The 19,062-nt window shown below is 39.3% G+C and overlaps 1 protein-coding gene across 3 annotated transcripts in view; it reads right to left on the reverse strand.

Annotated features, from left to right (window-relative positions):
* Window positions 1–17,114, reverse strand: part of PTPN4 (protein tyrosine phosphatase non-receptor type 4) — a 228,203-nt gene extending 211,089 nt beyond the window's left edge. For 2 of the 3 annotated variants that reach the window (XM_015109887.3, XM_077956130.1), the window contains exon 1: window positions 16,483–17,114. The gene's annotated coding sequence lies outside the window, so the exon portion shown is untranslated. 3 annotated transcript variants of the gene reach the window in all.
* Between the last annotated feature and the right edge of the window lie 1,948 nt (window positions 17,115–19,062).

A 19,062-nucleotide genomic window follows, 5' to 3' on the forward strand; every position in this document is an offset into this window, starting at 1 on the left:
TCATCTCCTTTACCATATAAATACAGTTGACCTTTGAACAATGCAGGGTTTAGGGGCACTGACCCTAACCCATATAACTCTTGACTTCCCCAAAACTTCACTAACAGCCTACTGTTGACCGGAAATCTTACCAATAACAAAGTCAATTAACACATATTTTGTATGTTATATGCATTATATATACTGAATTCTTACCATAGAGCTAAAGAAAATGTTAAGAATCATAACGAAGAGAAAATATATTTACTATTCGTTAAGTGCAAGTGGATCATCACAAAGGTCTTCATCATTCTCACTGTCTTCACATTAAGTAGGCTCAGGAGGGGGAAGAGGAAAGATTGGTCTTGCTGTTTCAGGGTGGCAGAGATGGAAGACGTAGTGGAAGGGGAAGCAGAAGAGGCAGGCACACTCCAAGTAACTTTACAGAAATACATAGTAATTTATGTTGGACTTTCTAAAACTTTCACTTAAAATGTTTATATTATGGTACCAATCCTTCTTCTACGATTTGCTTTAGTTTCAGTGCCCATATCTTAGAAGGGTCCATGTTGTAAAATAAGTTAAAGGCAGTCTTGAATAACTGGAACCCTTCTGCCAGACTGTCTACAGTCAATTTGTTTTCTGGCATTGTTTCTTCTACATCTTCTTGCTTATCATCTGGCACTGGTTTGGAAGCACTCATCTCCATCAAGTCATCTTCCGTTTATTCCTCTGGTGTTGTGTCTAATTAGCTCTCGAATTTCTTCAAGATACATACCTTGAAACCCTTCATCCTCAACATTTTAAAAGTATATATAGATATAGACATAGACATAGACATAGATATCCACAATCTCTTTTATGAGTTCCCTGATTGACTCTGTTGTAAATCCTGTGAACTCATGCACAACATCTGGACAAAGTCGTCTGCAGCAGGTATTTACGGTTTCAGGCCTGATGGCTTTCACAGCTTTTTCTAGAACAACAATGGCATCTTCCATAGTGTAATCCTCCAGACTTCCATGGTGTTCTATCAGGGTTCTCTTCCATAATGCTGACAATTCTTTCCATAGAGTATCATGTGTAATGAGCCTTAAAGGTCCTTAGGACTAATCAATCTGGAGTCTGAATTAGAAATGTTGTGTTTGGGAGAACAAGCAGACCACTTCGACACAGGGTTAAACTCACAGGGTTCTGGGCAGCCAAGGGCATTGTCCAACATCAAAAGAACTTCAAAAGGCAATCCCTTACTGGCAAAGTAGTTCCTGACTTCAGGGACAGAGTACACATGAAACCAATCCAGAAAAAGAGTTATTGTTCGGGCCTTCTTGTTATACAACCAATAGACTGGCAGCTGGTCTTTACTTTATCCCATCAAGGATCGGGGGTTAGCAGCTTTAAGGGCAGTCCTGATCATAAACCTGACTGCATTTGCACAAAACAGTAGAGTTAGCCTATCTTTTCCTGCCTTAAATCTTGGTGCTCACTTCTCTTTTACTAATAAATGTCCTTTGTGGCATTTTTTTTTTTTTTCCAGAATAGGGCACCTTCATCTGCATTAAAAACCTCTTAGGCAGATATCTTTTCTCCTCAATGATTTTATTTTTTCTTAGTTTTTGTTGTTGTTGTTGTTGTTTTTGAGATGGAGTCTCGCTCTGTTGCCCAGGCTGGAGCGCAGTGGTGTGATGTTGGCTCACTGCAACCACCACTTCCCAGGTTCAAGCAATTTTCCTGCCTCAGCATCCTGAGTAGCTGAGATTACAGGCGCACACCACCATGCCTGGCTAATTTTTGTATTTTTAGTACACGGGGTTTCACCTTGTTGGGCAGACTGGTCTCAAACTCCTGACCTCATGATCTGCCGACCTCGGCCTCCCAAAGTGCTGGGATATAGGCATGAGCCACCGTGCCTGGTTCTCAATGATTTTCTTAAGGGTGCCTACGAACTCATCTGTTGCCTCTTGGTTGGCAGAAGCTGCTTCTCCTGTAATCCTGACATTTTTTAAGCCAAACTTTCTAAAACTATCAAACCATCCTTGGATGGCATTAAATTCTCAAACTTTAGATCCTTCACCTTTCTTTTGCTTCAAGTCATTGTATGACTTTGCTTTTACTCAAATCATTAATTAGAGTCTATAAGTGTGCCTTTCTAATAGCTATCCTGCACCCACATAAAAGCTGCATTTTCATGTGAGATAAAAAGGTATTTCACAAAAAGTGCAAGATTTTTGTACCTGCTGGTGTAGCTATAGCAACAGCTTCACAGATTTCTTTAAAAAAAAAAAAAAAAAAAAAAAGAGGTCTTTATCCTGGATTCATTTCTCTTGAAATGGCAAGCAACCAAAGCTGCAGACCACAATCTATGCTACATATCAAGCCATTCAATTTTTTCTTGTAATGATGTGACATTTCTCTCCTTGGGAGCACTTCCAGCATCACTAGTTGCACTTCATATGGGTTCCATGGTGTTATTCAAGGTTTATGATATTGCACTACACATGATGAAACATATGCTGAAAAATACTTAATAACCACAAAAGATCACTTTTTATTGTGATAGGCAATTAACTGGAGAGACAAACTACTCATGTGGAGATGATTAGCATCATATGGCATTTTAAATGGATACTTCCAACACTTGCACTCACTAGAAATAGAGGTGGCTATTAAATTATTACAGTAATACATTATGAAGATAGTTAATTGTATGAAGTTGATTTAATACTGCATCTTTATGTTTATTCACACTTCTCTCAACTGCAAATGATGCCATGTATGGTCTGTTTGAGTTTTGTTAAATTTTAACATTTTATAGAAGATTTGTGTATATTTTATGGTAGTAAATAAACTAGTATCTATATATATTTTATGTATTCATGACATATCTAATTTTTCCTTTTTAGTTTTTTTCTTTTTTTTTTTTTTTTTGAGACAGAGGCTTGCTCTGTCGCCCAGCTGGAGTGCCATGGCATGATCCTGGCTCACTGCAACCTCCGCCTCCTGGGTTCAAGTGATTCTCCTGCCTCAGCTCCTGAGTAGCTGAGATTACAGGCATGCGCTACCACATCCAGCTAGTTTTTGTATTTTTAGTAGAGGCAGCATTTCACCATGTTAGTTAGGCTGGTCTTGAACTCCTGACCTTATGATCCGCCTGCTTCAGCCTCCCAAAGAGCTGGGATTACAGGCGTGAGCCACCGCGCCCAGTCAGTTTTTTTCTTAATTGAAAAAATGTCTTGATATTTTTAGGCTATATAGTTCATCTGTGTTTTTTTCAAACTGTCCCAAACCTCCAAAAACATTTCCGATATATTTATTGGAAAAAAAATCCATGTATAAGTGGACCCACACAGTTCAAATCCATGTTTTCAAGCATCGGCTGTATATGCATTTTCAACTTGTAGCAGTTTCCATTAATATGCCAGTTACAGAAACTTAGAACGAACAGAAAACCAGTTAGTATCTATGATATTATAAATTAGTAAGAAAAAACTATTCGCCCTAGCAGATAAATGAACACAGAATTTGAAGAATATAAGCAATAAATGAAATAAACATGAAAAAATGTTCAACTACATTATCACTAAAAAGAAATACAAAAGAAAACAAAGTACCACTTCTTTCCATTGCTAGGGAATTTGGTGGTTCAGATCTACAATCTTGTAACTGAGATCTCTAGCTTCAAAACACTTTCAGAAGTGTTTTGAATTTCAGAGTATCTGGGACACAGACAGGTGATATGACACAGATGCCTTACATTAAGTAATGTTCTTGGTTCTAGGGCAGCACCCTGTATTCAACCATACTGCTATTTAAAATTTCTTTAAGGGCCAGGCACGGTGGCTCATGCCTGTAATCCCAGCTCTTTGTGAGGCCGAGGTGGGTGGATCACTTGAGGTCAGGAGTTCGAGACCAGTCTGGCCAACACAGTGAAACCCCATCTCTACCAAAAATATAAAAAATTAGCTGGGTGTGGTGGCGTGAGCCTGTAATCCCAGCTACTTGGGAGGCTGAGGCAGGAGAATCACTTGAACCCAGAAGGCAAAGGTTGCAGTGAACCTAAATCATGGCACTGCACTCCAGCCTGGGCAACAGAGCGAGACTCCGTTTCCAATAAATAAATAAATAAATAAATAAATAAAATTTCTTCAGAGAATCTGAAGAATGTACACTGTAAGTAGAATAAACGAGACTAAGTAGCGTCATCTCAGTATAGGTCAAGTTTGGTTGCCAAATTAGTTAACAAAACTTTTAATTTCAGAATTGCATATAACAAACTGTTGGTTATAAAATTCTTTTTGTAAACAATTATAACACAGATCAAAAGCCATAAAAATAGCCAGATACAAAGTGAGTCACAGTATCAGAATTACCTAAGAGAACTTTTTCAAATCACGATCCTTCCCAATGAAGACATTCCATTTTCCCTAGTAGCTTCTTGTAGTAAGCCATTATAACTGACTGCAATTTGTGCTAGGCTGGAAACAGTAAGATATATTAGAAATATTTTCCTTATTTCAATGCAAATAAAACAATTTGGAAGTCCTTGGCATTTGTAATGATATTTTGCTTTCATGAACAAGAAGTATCTAAAAAAGAAACAGACAAAAAGAATATTACCTTAAAAACTGATATTTCCCAAATAACTTTAATCCCCTTGGAAAACTCCTTCATTTTATTTTATAGAGAGATGGAGAGATAAAAGAATTCTGATCAGACATGAATCACTCTGGCTACAGCGTAAAGCAGATTATAAAGGGCAAAACTATAGCAAACTGCCCTTAAAAAGACTACTACAAGAGTCCAGACAAAGCATAATGGACTTATAACAATTAACATCAAGAAAATTTTAAATCATCCCAAATAATTTCAGAAGTTTTGCCAAGTTTCACACTGACAAACTAAAACTCAAGGGATTGATAGGGCTACAATCGGGAAAATTAGGGGAGAAGAGGGAAACTCGCTAATGATGAGAGGCAATACAGACAGGCAGTTAGAAAATAGTATCCAGAGCTTATAGTACCAAGCAATAAGTAGTGATCCAGGCAAGCAGGTCCTTAGCATCATAGAGGTCAGATAAGCAGGTGGTATCTCAGCAATCAGGGAAAAAACACAACAAGGAAACATGGCAGCAGGCAACGCTTACAGCAGATAGCAGAGAGCTCCAGCTACAAGACTAGAGTACAGGAACTTAAATATAGGACATTGTTAACACAGAAAACCAGGACAGAGCAGAACAGATACAGATCTGCGCTCAAATAAACCTACTTTTATTTATGTATTTATTTATTTATTTTCAGACAATAAGGATTTATATGTCTCACAATTCCCTGGCCAGGAATTGGGTAAAAGCTAGATTAGGCAGCTCTTCTGCTTCACTGGATGTCATCTGGCATCATTTGGGATCATTCACTCATCTACATTCAGTTGATGGCAGGGCTGGGCTGAAAAGTCCAAGAAGGCATCACTCTCATGTGTCCTCACTGAAGTACTCTTCCACATGGCCTTCTTGTCTCTCCTGTGAGAGTTTGGGCTTCCTCACAGCATGGGAGTCTCAAGGTTGTCAAACTTGTTACATGGTAACTGGTTTCTACTGAGTAAAAGCATAAACTGACAAGACTTTTAAAAGCCTGCAGTCCCAGTTCCTCTGGAGGCTGAGGCAGGAGAATCTCTTGAACCCAGGAGCTAGCGGTTGCAGTGAGCAGAGAGAGCGCCACTGCACTCCAGCCTGGGTGACAGAGCGAGACTCAGTCTCAAAAAAAAATAAATAAATAAATAGGCCCTTTAGATGCAGAAAAGTCAGGCAGGTCACTAATGTAAAAATGCCTCAGGGAGCACTAGTTCATACAGAAAGAGGTGAACAGGAAATGGGTTACGTAAGTAAAGGGGTCTAAAACTTAAAGTTTAAATACTTAGAATTAGTTAGCTTAATAGTATATCTATACAATAGAACATATTACTAAATTTTGTTAAAAAGAAGAAGAAAAAAAGGACAGCTCTTTATATGCTAAAGTCAAATGATCTCCAAGGTATATTTTAAATTTAAAAATTATGGTACAAAGCATTAATGTAGTAAATACCTTCTACATAAAAAGGTAGGGGGAAAACAGTAATCTTTCTATTTGTTTCTATTTGCATAAATACCATAGAATATACAAAAAATAAAAGTAGTCACCTATACAGAACAGGAAAGAGAAGGAGTGGTATCAAGACTTCTCATATGCCTTTTTATATTATTTTGAAACTTGAACCACGTAGCCATATTGCCAATTCAAATAGGAAAATACAACTTAAATACAATTTTAAAAGTCTGAGAATCACGGTAATATACACTGCTGTATTAATTAAACTTTGACTTATCTGTACTTACTTTGCTGTAGACTAACATAGTTATCTATGACTTATCTGTACCTTTTCTAGCTATATACTAGATTTCAAGTTCCTCTGAAGATAGAACAATAATCTTGATGATAAAGAGCATGTCTTATTCAATTCTGTATCCCCACAGCCAAGCACAGTGCCTGGTACCTAGCTGGTACTCAAAGAATACATTAAATCTGCCCTGGACTGGCTTTCCCTCTAAAGTCGCCTCCAATTCTGGACGTAATTTTTAATTGTATTGCTGGTGACTCGTCTATATACAAGAATATACTTAGAATTCGTGTTTGCATAAAAATGAGCAAAGAGAAGCTCTTAACACAACTGTATAACAAAAACACAAGATACAAATATAACTAAAAATAAAATAAACAATGACCCTTGGATTACTCCAAAGACCTACCAAAAGATGGCATTTAAAATGGGAGCAGGCAGCTATCCCAGATACCTACCAAAGTTCACTTAGGGCATTTTTTTGATAGTAGGTGTTGCTATATAGTTTTGCTTACCAAACTTTAAAATAATCACTACAGTTTCCTTCTCTTAATCCCAACAAATGTTAAGGTGTATGTAACCCTTGAAACACAAAGGTATTTTTCTCGATGCTGTCCCCTATTCTTCCATGACCTGAGGTCTCTTATCTATGGCCAGACTTCTCGAAGAGCCGTCTCATCTATATTCATTGTACACGTGGTTTCCTCAATTTAGTTTATCACACCTTTCTACTATAACTCTTCTGCTAAAGCAACAAACCTCAAACTAGTACACCTCAGAAGAGCCTTAGCATTTCAGTCGATTTTTCCAGGCTACTACCTCCTGGCTCCCCACTCCCCCTTTTAACAATCTGTAAGGTCTTAGATGAGACCTGGGGAGTTCAAATTTTTCATTAGTATCTCCATAATTCTGATACAGGCAGCTTGCCTGAACACACTGGAAAAACCAACTAGCTAAGATTATCAATAACTTTCCAATAGTCAAATTCAAAGCCTTTTGGTCTTCTCTTTTTCTCTCAGCAGCATGACAGCTTCATGAAATTCCTTACTTCATCATCATCTAACACAACCACACTCTTCTCTCTCACAACCTTTCTATCAGTCCTCTTCACTGGCTTCTTGATTTCCGAGAGTCCTTAATCTTTCAATGATGGTAGTTAGGAGCTCTGTCAGCGTGCCTCTCCCTAACTTTATATATACTTCATAAGCAGTGACAGTCACACCCATTGCTTCAGCTACCATCTACACAACCTTAAATCCTGCCACTTTGGATTCCACAGATAGAGGCTATGCAGTACAGGAGAGAAAAGATGTTTCAGTATCAGACGAATCTGAATGCAAAATATTTACTCAGCTATTTACACAGTAACATGCCTAAAGACACACACCTTTTTGAATTTCAGCTCTGTTCTCCTTTTAAAACTAGGAATGGCACCTTTCTAACAAATTTCTGTCCTGATTAAATAAGGGGGAAAAAAAGATTAAATGAGAAGTTCTCATTACCACATGGACCTGACAGCATGCCCTGAGGACCCCATGCTACAGGCCTTAGAGGTGGCAAGCAAGGAGAAAGGAGATAACTAATGTGGGGTCAGAAGACTGGCACATACAAGGGGATTGAGCAGATAAGTAAATACACTGAGGAGATAATAGGAACCAATTTCTCACTGCTGGAGAAGAGATTTACAAATACAGAAAGGGAAAAGGCTAGACGAATCCTGAGATGTTAGATTGGAATTGGCTGTATCAGTGTGAACTTTTTTTTTTTTTTTTTAAGATGGGAGTCTTGATCTGTCCCCCAGGCTGGAGTGCAGTGGTGCGATCTCGGCTCACTGCAAGCTCCGCATCTCCCCACCCCCGCCCAGTTCACGCCATTCTCCTGCCTCAGCCTCCTGAGCAGCTGGGACTACAGGTGCCCGCCACCACGCCCAGCTAATTTTTTTGTATTTTTAGTAGAGATGGGGTTTCACCATGTTAGCCAGGATGGTCTCGATCTCCTGACCTCGTGATCCGCCCGCCTCAGCCTCCCAAAGTGCTGGGATTACAGGCTTGAGCCACCGCGCCTGGCCCAGTGTGAACTTTTAAAATACCTCTACACAGGCATAGAAACAGATTCAGATGTGTGCATACATATATGCAATTCCTAGCTCTATCCCCCTAAAAGTGATGACATACCAACAGAAATGAACACAGTAAACACTCGGATCTCAGTTCCTAAACAGCACCTCTACTTAAAAAAAAAAAAAAAAATCTGGATTCCTTAGAAAAACAAACTATTTCAGAGCTGTGATTGGAGATTATTAAGATCATCTGGAACATCTTGTTAGGCCAGAATGTAAGGAAATACACCAAGGAGGGGGACAGGTCAAGGAGATAGGGGAGCCAACTTAAAGGCCAAATTTGGGACAATTTGACCAACAAAATGAAATTTTAAAATGACAGTAACTAATAAAAACCACTAAACAGAAACAAATCCAGGAGAATATATCGATATAAATAAATGAATAAATAAATGTATGGAGAAGAAGGGGGAAATCTCTGTCAGTAGAATATGAACTAATAAATGTAGGCGACAGCTTTCACAGTTGTGGCTGATTCAGGTAGCAGTCATCAGACCTGAAGGCTGGTGGTTAGCACCTTCAGCTCTATTGACACACTCCTAGATATCTTCTCACATGAGAATTCTCAATTACAAAAGGAAAAAACGGTAACTTCACAGTAGAGAAACCCAGCAGACTTGAATTTAACAGATGTTCAAAGTTAAACATCGCTGGTAGCAGGACTATACAGCACGTTTCCTAGTGACGTACTAAGAATATCACAACATTATTTCTATGGCATTCTTGCCAACAATGCACTCGGTCTGCACATGAGGAACCACTGGATGAACTTAAGTTGAGGAAAACATGTTACAGAAAAAAAGGACTCCACTCGTTAAAACTGTCAAGGTCATAAAGGACAGGGAAATATTAAGGAACCATTCCAAACTGATGGGAGACTAAAAGATGTGACAATCAAATGCAATGTGTGAACCTGAATTGGATGCTGGACCAAAAAGAAACGAGACACACTACTGGGATAGCTGGAAAAATTTGAATGGCATCTAGGGACCTGAAGGTAGCGCTGTATCAATGTTGATTTCCTGATTTCGCAGTTATGTAGGAAACTGTCCTGTTTTCTAAATACACACTAAAATATTTAGGAGTGATAGGCATCATGTCTGCAACTTGCTCTCAAATAATTCAGAAAAAAGTCAAATGAAATTAGAAATGGTGCATTCCCCTGAAATGGAGAAATAAGGATTAAAATGTAGGACCAGAAATGAGAGATGATGAGGTTGTTTCACTGAAATTTGAGGATCCAATTAGATATAGTAGAAAAAGGGAAAGGGTTGAAGACAATTCCAAGGTTACCCCTTGGGGCATCCTGAAAAGAAGACCTTACTGAGCCAAGCACTAGATGTTCCAGGCTCATTCTGTGTTGTGTATACACATGATACATAGCTAGTACAATGTTAAAAATTAGTTTAAGGCGATTTGGGAGCTCTTTGTTGTACTTTTCTTGAGATTTCTCATTAGGTTTGAAATTATTTTAAAATGTTAAATAAGAACTCATGACAACTTCACTGTCTAGCAAAATACCTGGCTCACTGGAAGCGCTCAATAAAAATCATCTGGCTTTCCCTCGCTAAAGAAGGGAAGTTGCTAAAGAAGAAATCTTAGCATTATCTTCAACTCTTCCCCCACAATGTCCAAATGGACTCTCAGGTCTAGTGAAACTACTCAGTTTTCAGTTCTAATCTATATTACCCTATTTCTGGTTCCTATCATCCCTCCCGTGGACCACTGCAACAGCATCTGGTCTCTTTGGTCTCTCTGCTCCATTTCTAACCTCATCATCCTTGCATTATCCTTGTATCTTTGCATCATTATCTAGAAGTCACGAATTACCTTTCAAAACCCGCATCTAATCTTATCATTCCTTATTTAAATACCTCTAATTGTTCCCGAATGTTAATGCTGATTTCTCAAGAGGCAGACTAAATGCGTGTTTAGGGTACCAGTAACGCAAGGGCACCAAAAAGATATTTCACACATACACACACACATACACGCACACGCACATGCACACACAACAGTGAAGTGGGGGAGGCAGCGGGTAAAGGGAGAGAAAAAGAGGGAGAAAGACGAGGGACTCTGACTTAAGAATTCTCAAGTTTACCTTAAGCTTACTTTAGGATTTGATATTTATTTCTGATTACACAGTGTATGCCAAGGGTGAGTGGGTACCATAAACTTTCCAATACTTACAGTCTCTTAAAGAGTGGTTTTCCCAATCCTTTTCCCAACTTGGCAACAAAGAAAATAATAATTTCTTAGCACACCGGGATAAGCCACGAAGGCTATTCAAAGCCAAAAGAAACCATCCTGGGGCGGGGTGGGGAAGGGGATCTGATATGCCCAGGTCCCATAAACAAGGGTATCTTGCTCTCTGAAACACTGGTAAACCATTCATGGCACGCCAGTTGGGAAGCTCTATTTTAAAGGTCTTAAAATGATCCCACTCATTGCCCAAACACAAGGACCCCCACAAGGCTTCATTTCCCACTGCAATCAACACACATGCGTGCGCACGAGCACACACACACACACACACACACGCACACGCAGAGATTCACACAAAGGAACAGACAACCACACCCACCCAGAGACAGACAGACATATCCAACAAGACAACTTACATTTCTCCAAACACAACACGCATCCGTTCATACTTGACTTTTTGTACATGCTGTTCTCTCTACCCAGATCAATTCCAAATGATCCTTCAAGACCATATTCAAATGCCACTTCTCTTTTCCCCAGATCTTATTACACTGTCACTATGAATTGTAATTGTTTGTTGACATGTGTTACCATCCTAGAATGTGAGCTCAAGGACAAAAATCATGTCTTATTTACCTTTATACCATTGCTCCCACTACAATTGGCATTTCAAATGTTTGCTTAACTAACATATAAAGGAATGTTCACCATCATCCCCAAATAAATTTTCAAATTACATTAATTAAAACAATGAAATACAATTATACAATTAGCATTTTTTCTTCCCAAAACAAGGACACCCACTGTAGGTACTTTTGTAAGAGAGAGATCTGGCATAGAAATATTCATGACACTTGACCATTATCCCAGTCCTAGGGTTTTAAACTGAGGAAATAAACAAAAAACCGGTTAACAAAAGGTAAATGTCTAAATCAGTCATGGTATATCACCTGAATGTTTAATCACTTAAATTATATTCACTGACCTTGGCGGCTTTGGGTAGCTAAAATAAATAAATAAATAAATAATATTCATGAAGATGGGAATAGAAAAATGAAAAAAAATACCAACCATCACTTATTGATCATCTCTTCTATTTAAAGCACAATGCTAGATGCCTTACATATATTATCTTAATCCTCACAACAATTCAAGGCCAACTGACTCAGAAATTATATAATTTGTACAAGGTTTTTGAGGCTAGATTCCAAACCAGATTTGACTCCAAAGTCTATGATCTTTTCCCTACATTGCACAGTCTCTACTACACAATGTTCCCAATATATTCATCTCAAAATTCTATCTCTACCACACAACTTTATTTTTTAAATATGAACAATTATCTGCAAGGAAACAAAAAAATATATATTATGGTGGTGACCAAGGGTAAATGTTGTTACAGTATCTTTTTAAAGAATTAGCAACTTTTAAAAGCAGTATTGTTGAAAAATAGACTAAATTCATAAGGCAATACAAAAGAAACAATTCTTATTTTAATTTTTTTAACCTAAGAAAATTAAGGAAACAGAGTAGGTAACATAAAAATTTAAGCAGGAAAAAAAAAAAAAAAAGCTTAAGAAGGATGTATTAAACTATATCTAAACAAACATGTTAACCTTAGGGTACCTATTACCAGGATTCATTAACTGATCCTTGTGAGTGGATTAAGCAGCATTCTTCCAGAAACAGGTGAATTTTGAAAAAGGTTTAAAGAGGTGGCATATGAACTGGAGAAGGCGATGTTTAAATTAAGGAAACGAGGACAAAGGAAAAAACAAGGCTATTTTCTTTTTAAGCAAGAATGAGAAACAAGGTTAATGAGATGAAGTTGGTAGAAAGTCTTCAAGGTGAAGCAGGTAAATTTGTAATTAATTTGATAAGTACCAGGGAACTCCTATATATTTTTAAATGGGAAGGTGGCGTGTTAAAACATGACCTTTAAAGATTCAAACTTTGTTCCATCATAAAGTACTGCCTTGAGTTACACAATGTTTTTGCCAAACAATTGGGGAGGTGGGGAATAATCCACTACCCTTTATGTGTGCTTTATACATACTCTTCTCAAAAAGAGAAACTGACTAAATAAAAATCTTTAGGTAATGGGTGAGCATACTGGGGAGGGGGATCCTTTCAGATACAATGCTTGTGAATATTAAATGCTACTGTATGTTTTAATAAGAATCACAGAATTTTAAGCAAGAAGGAACCTTGGAGATAATCTTTCAGTGGCAACCCCTTCATTTTCACACCAGATTAAATTGAAGCTCAGAACTAAATAACTTGCCTAATGCCATATATAAATAAACTAGTGCAAGATTAAATACTAGAACTCAGATTTTCTAAGCAGGAAGACCTAAAGCTATGCTGTCCAATACTACAGATACCAGCCACATCTGGCTATAAATTTAAATTGATTAAAATTAAATACAATTTTAAATTTAGTTTCTCAGACACACTCGTCACACTTTAAGTGCTCCACAGCCACACATGGTTAATGGTTACCATAACTAACAGTGCAAATAATATTTCTATCATATTTGTCAATTATACTTCAATAAAGTTGAAGGAAAAAAGAATATTTCCATCATTGCAGAACGTTTAATTGGACAGAACTGATCTAAAGAATAGTTTCAGAGAATTCCACTTACTAGAAGTATGAGCCTGGACAAGTTATTTCATTTCCCTTAGCTTCTATTTGGCAGGGAGGAGACAGGATTAATAGTACCTACCTCATAAAGTGTACTTGGTGAGTGGAACATGAAAAGCCCCTTATACGGTATCTGACACTTAACAGACAATAAATACTAACACTCTTCCCTTCTGGATCCTTTTTTCTTTCAACTACTCTATATAACCTCCTTGTTAAAAAACACAAATACAATAACCAATCCAAGTTGATATCTTCCTCATAATAGTCTATACGATGTAATTTTCATTTTGTACTAATTTATTCAACTACTTGCATCTCTCTTCCAAAGTTTCTACTTAAGAATAATGAAATGAAGAATGAATGTGAGGGAAGATACCTCTAATGAAATGGAAGAGAGTCTAATAAATTTCCCCTCCTCTTTTTCCCCATTCATGCAAAAGGTAAGAAATTATGCTGTTCCTAGACAATGGTACTTTCATATCAATAAAGATGATTCTATGGTATTTCTACATTATACCCTATCTCACCGTCTGTACTACTAATTAAATGTTAAATGAAGAGAGAACAACACCTCCTTCCTACAGTACTTTTCTGGCAAACAATAAAAAGGATGTTCGGAATGCTAAGCCAAACTCAAGGCTTCAGAGCTTATTCTAGTAAACTGGCAAATTTAACACATCTGGACTGTGGTACATAAAAAACTTCATAACATGCAATAACCGAGAAAAACAACAAAATTCAACTCAGTTCGTAAACTTCTACCAATAGCTAAATTTTATATAGGAGCAACAATTCATATTTAGCCACAATAACCACTCCTAGCCACAGCAACCATTCCTAGTGAGTTGATCAATTTTGCATTCTAAGAATTTAGGCAGAATTTTTAAACATTTGCCCTTAAACATACACCAAACAAGATTTCCACATATTTTTAGAAAAGTTTTCTTGTTTAAAAGTGGCCATATTAACTCTCAAGCGGAGGCAAAAGTACTCTCGATAACAGACCTCCTTGCAATTCTCTGCTAGTCTCTTACTTTGCTCCTTAAAGACAACTTACTAAAAACCATGATCACTGATCCCACTTTTAGAGTTTGTAAGTCATAAATAAATACTAAACAGATAACAATGGATACTGTACAACTCAATTATGTTTAAAAAACAATACTATTTTAAAAACACAAATCACACTTTAATAACAATCTAACGAAGTCATATAAGTTAAAAAAAAAAAGCTGAAAAGTTTTTATTACCATCTCACATAAACTGTATTACTATCTCACTTTATTATACTTTTTTTAAAAGTTAGGCATCTATGCCCAAACTGATTAAATCGAGTATGAGAGATCTATAATTTTTTTTAAAGTCCTTCAACAATAATGAAGTGTACCCTGGTCACAGAATAGTTCAAATGAAATTTCCTGAGGCTGCATTCTAAGTACATCCGACCCAGAAAGTATTTTTAGCAAGTATGTTCAATCAATGCTGGTTTTATGCCTAGCCTAAATTAGAAATTGGGTGTTATAAATTTAAAGTAACAATGTTACCAGGGACATTTTAAAAGATATTTAATTAGAACATAAGAAAAAAACACAAGTTTGACTCAATTCAATACCTACAGCTCTGAAGCTAAGACGTTACAAAACGGGCAGTAAGAAAATCCCATCCTCATCTATTACTACTTTTGAGGAACCTGTGATTTTCTAACTTAATAAACGTGGACCTACTCAATTAATATTTTTAAAAACTACAAAATAGTGATGCCTCCTTGGATTTTAAAAACCTCTTGCCAAATTTTTAAAACAGACTAGCAAAATCACAAACATTCCCATGTACAAAAAGGACTGTTTCTCTTATAAATCACTCAAGATCATATTATGGGACCGTGCGTGTTTCAATGCAAAATGTAACAAAGATATGTGTACCATAAAAAATGCGAAGAGACATAAAAATTGCTTTTGTGGTAACTGGAGCATAAATTTATTCTGACAAAAAATGGTGATGTCCACAAAATGATCACATTCATGAGCTAGTGAAGAGGTTCTGTACAATACACAAACTTTTGCTTAGGAGTTTTTTCTTTAAAAGAAAGCTGAATTTATATTAATCAAATCTAAGATTTAAATGATATATCTAGCTCTATTCCATTAAGCACACTTTAGGCTCTGAACAATACTTTATTTTAAGGCCATCTCCTTCCCCCTTAAAATTGAAAAAAAATTTTTTTCCTCTGGCACGTTCAAGTTCAGAAAACCAAGATTTTAAAATGCCCTGGTTTTTACTATTCCAATCTTCTTTCTACTCTAATTGCCTTTTGCAAGTCGGACACATTGGCCTTTTGTTTTTATCTTTCTCCATAAATACGTTTTAAATGTGACCAATCCGCTGTACTCTTTCAACTGGGCCCAAGATCTGGACACAGAAACTTAGTATTACTGAAACCTCTTATTCGAAAAGCAGCTGGCATACTGCAGATGTATAACAAGTTACCCTAGAACAAGCGTTCTGAAAAATCCTACAAATCGTCCTTGTACATACTGATGTCACTACATGATGCAAGCCCAGACATAAAATCTTCCACCCCAAGTTTTGCAGAAACATCCACACATCACCTGTGCAACTGTAAGCTGTTCCATTTTATGGAAACCCTGCGAAATGCATCATTATTTACCTACAACTTTTTTTTTTTTTTTTTTTTTTTTTAGCTGAACTACAGATTCCCAAATACAGGTATAGACTGATAGAATCATAACAGGCTTAAAACTTCAATGGTAGGAAGAGTTGGCTCATGCAACGTGCAAAAAGCGCTCATATGAGCCAATTTAAGAAAAAAAAAAAAAAAGGAATTCTACCAGCAATGGAAAACTCAAGATTCCAAAGCTTTACCTAGAGTTTAGGTACTGGGGAACATTCCATCTCCGCACCTATTCCATCCCTTGTCCCTTCTCTGACCCATAACAGAGATTCCAACTATAACCCCCGCAAGAGCAGAGGTCCCGGGAAGAAAGGAAATAAGGCATTTTTTTTTCCCTTCCTTTTAAATCATCCTCGTACCTCAGGCTTGCTCTACCTGGCTCACCTCCCAGGAGCCACACATGCAGGTAAGAGCCTCGCGTTCAGCGTGCAGGGCCGAGAGGCCGGCGGGGACCGGAGAACCTCTTACCTTCGTATATCACAGCCGCGTCCTCTCGGCTGGAGAAAAAAAGCCTCGAGGCCCCGGCGCGCAGGGGAGAAGCGCGTCCGCCGTGCCGCTCCGGGGGGCTACCTCAGCGCCCCCCGAGCAGCCGCCGCCGCAGCGGTCGCGCCACGACCCGGAGCCGCCAGCACCACCTCATGCTGCTGGGCAGCCGCGGGCCGGCGTCGCCAGGGAGGTGGCAGGGAGGCGGGCAGCCGGCGACCTCTCCTACCTCCCTGCGGGGATGAGATAATCCACACCCCCAAAAGTGCGTGGGGGAGGGGGGCCTGGCCCCAATCCTCCGACCCCTCGGCCAAAGCCAAGTCTCTTTCCTCTCCGGCTCAGGCCCAATTCCGGCCCCTGGAACCCAGGAGTCCTGAGAGAACAATGTTGCTGGTGGGGCGCGAGGAGCGGAAAAGCGCGCTGCACGGCGTGAGCTGGCGGGTAATCCTGGGCAGCGTTTGTGTGTGAGAGTGCAAGAGGAGCTCAGTCACCCCCCTCCTTCTCCACCTCCCCTTCCTCCCCCTCCTCCTCCGCTATCTCTTCCTCCTCCCTCAAGCACACCCCCTCTCCCAGGCCGCAGCATAGCAACCGAACATGGCGGCTGCGCAGGCGCCGCCAGTCAGCGGCCGGGAGCGGCGGCGGCAGCAGCAGGAGGCGATCTCGCGAGAAGCGAGGCTAAAAGCCTGCCCCGCCAGCGCAGGGATGAGAAGTCGCTCCAGTCGGAGCGCGAAGGGACACGCAGGTGCGAGAGAGGACGGCCTAGCAGGATTGGGAGGGCGGATTGGAGCGCGGATTGGAGGGGGAGGCGGAGCGCTGTGGCCCCCGCCCCGCAGCCGCATCGCGATTGGTTGCTTGGGCTGCGACCCCTGCTGCACCCACTGACCTGAGGGACCGGATAGTGGGACAAGAAGCCAGTGTTAAAAGGGAAAACCAGACCGCTTGGCAGCAGGTCGCCCCAACCTCAGTGCTCCTAAAGGATATAAGTTTTGGGGGGCAGTTTTGAATCATTTCCTCTCCTAAACATAGGCTCCAAAACAAAGCCTCAGCAACCAACCTTCGTTTATAAAACAAACGTTCGGGGGTGCCTTCTGTGTGCCTGAACGGTGTGCTTTTTAAAATTTAGTTCATTCCAATAACATGAATTTGGTGTTATCACGCCAGGGTTTTTAGCTAGGTGCATAATATTTTATTGGTCATACAAACTTATTGGTAATAGGACAGTTGCCTGCGGGTGATCTCAGCTGAAATGGAGGAAGAAGGGATTTGGGGACCGCCACACTTCCTTTTTGCCCAATTTTTTATTAGTGCCCTTTTCTGTCTCCAGGTGCCTTCTTTGTCCTTCCTTGCTCTTAGCTTGAGCATCCTATCAGAGCCTACCTTTATAAAGACGATCTTTCCAAAACCACTTTCCCCCCAAGCCGACAAAATGACTACAAATCAAGGGAATTTGAACAAATCTGGACAAGATAGAAATTTATATTGACTCACTTCTGCCTCACACCTGTTAGTTTTTCCATTTGAAAAAGACAGCTTGCCCATCCATGTTTCCTGCTTTACTTCTTCACTTGCTTTTCTTCCCAGATCTCTGTTGTAACCAATGCTCATTCATTCCTCCCTAAATATGCATTCCTGCCTGTGACTCGCCATTTTCTGTCTTTGATCATGCCAGTCCCTCTGCTAAAATGCTCTTCACCTCATTGTCATCTGTCAACATCCAGTCATCCTCCAACCAAAGATCACATGAGACTTCCACCAGAAATTGAATGTTTCATATAAATAGAATCATACAATATGTAATTTTTGTTGAGAGGCAAGGTCTCGCTATGTAAACAGAATCATACAATATGTAATTTTTGTTTAGAGGCAAGGTCTCCCTATGTTGTCAGGCTGGTCTCCAACTACTGGGCTCAAGAGATTTTGCCTTAACCTTTGGAGTAGCTGGGATTATAGGTGTGAGCCACCTGGCTTACATGTAGTCGTGTGTCTGGTGTTAAGCAAGACACAAAAGTTCCCGAGTTGAACTTCCCCTGCAAGTCACCAGGATGGACCCTTTGAAGTTACCAATACTCACCATTATTCCTTGAAAAATCTGAGTTCACCTTAAATCTACCTGCCTGCAACCCTGGAAGGAGAAGAATCAATAATTGTCCTTAAAAATAAAGAGAGAGAGAGAGCGCTTTAGACTGTGCCCCAGCCTCACATGGGCCCATTGAAAGTTGAATTGTGAAATAATAAATTAATATATCTCACACTTTAATGTACATGCTGATCACCTGGGGTTCTTATTAAACTGCATGTTCTAATCCATTAGGTCTAGAGTGGACCTGAGACTCTGCATTGCTTTTTTTGTTTATTTTTTACATAGAGACAGTCTCTCACCAGCCCAGGCTGGTCTTGAACTCACCTGGCCTCAAACAATCTTCCTGCCTTGGCCTCCCAAAGTGCTAGGATCACAGGAGTGAGCCACTGCACCTGGCCTAGAAACTCTTTCTAACAAGCTCCTTGGCTTTTGGACCACCCTGGAGTAGCAAGGATGTAGTTCCTTAAACTGCAGTCTAAGAAAAT

The sequence above is a fragment of the Macaca mulatta genome, chromosome 12, assembly GCF_049350105.2.
Source record: "Macaca mulatta isolate MMU2019108-1 chromosome 12, T2T-MMU8v2.0, whole genome shotgun sequence".
Taxonomy (NCBI): domain Eukaryota; kingdom Metazoa; phylum Chordata; class Mammalia; order Primates; family Cercopithecidae; genus Macaca; species Macaca mulatta.